Source organism: Acanthisitta chloris, unplaced genomic scaffold (genome assembly GCF_000695815.1).
Source record: "Acanthisitta chloris isolate BGI_N310 unplaced genomic scaffold, ASM69581v1 scaffold825, whole genome shotgun sequence".
Taxonomy (NCBI): Eukaryota; Metazoa; Chordata; class Aves; order Passeriformes; family Acanthisittidae; genus Acanthisitta; species Acanthisitta chloris.
In genome coordinates, this window is record NW_008671856.1 from 53,897 (window position 1) to 54,923 (window position 1,027).

Below are 1,027 nucleotides of genomic sequence, written 5' to 3' on the forward strand. Positions count from 1 at the left end.
GAAGATGGGACAACACTCAGCTATAGTCCAGCATCTTCCAGTGATGGTCCAGGATCTTCATGGATGGTCCAGCATCTCCATCACTCCTTTTCATCCTCTTAGTGAAGCAGTGGGGAATGGGAAGGGAGGATGCTGCAACCAAGCCTTGGTCTGTGGTCAACCAACCTTTGATCTGGGGTCAACTAGACCTGGGTCTGGGGTCAACCAACCATTGATGTGCTATCAACCAGCCCTGAATCTGGGGTCAACCAGCAGTGAATCTGGGATCAACCAACCCTTGATCTGGGGTCAACCAGCCCTGGATCTGGAATCAACCAGCAATGAATCTGGGATCAACCAGCCCAGGATCTGGGGTCAACTAGACCTGGATCTGGGAATCAACCAGCTTGGGATCTGGGGTCAACCAGCAGTAGGTCTGGGATCAACTGGGATCAATGGCTCTGGTGTCAACTAACAATGGATCTGGAGTCAACCAGCCTTGGATCTGGGGTCAACCAGACCTGGATCTGGGGTCAACCAGCATGTCCATTATCATGGATGCTGATCACCAGCTCTTCCTTCCTATTCCCTGCCCAGTTCCTAGATATCCCACCAGATTTCCAGCCCAACCAGCACATCTGGCCCAAACCAGCAGGAAAATCTTCACTTCTCCATCCCTAGGGAGACTGGAGCCTCTCAAAGCTGTGATCTAGTTTGACACCTGAGCAGTGAGGCTGAGAACCTGGTGAGCAGCTCCTGCCTGCGGTTGGGAAAGGCCCTTTGCCATGGGGAAACCACTCTGGGACCATCCCTGGGGCTTACTGGGCCAGGTAGGTGTTGGGTCTGAGCAGATGAGTGAGCTCAGGGAGGAGCAGGAGCTGAGGTTGGATGCTGAGGGAGGAGTAAAGCTCAGGATGTGGCTGGCAGAGGGTGCTGAGCTGCACTGCAGCGGTGCTGGGGATGTTGTGACAGCTTCCTGGCAGCTCCTGTCTCATCCTCCTCCCCTGCAGCATCCCAGGAGGAGGAGGAAGAGGGATTGGTAATGGAA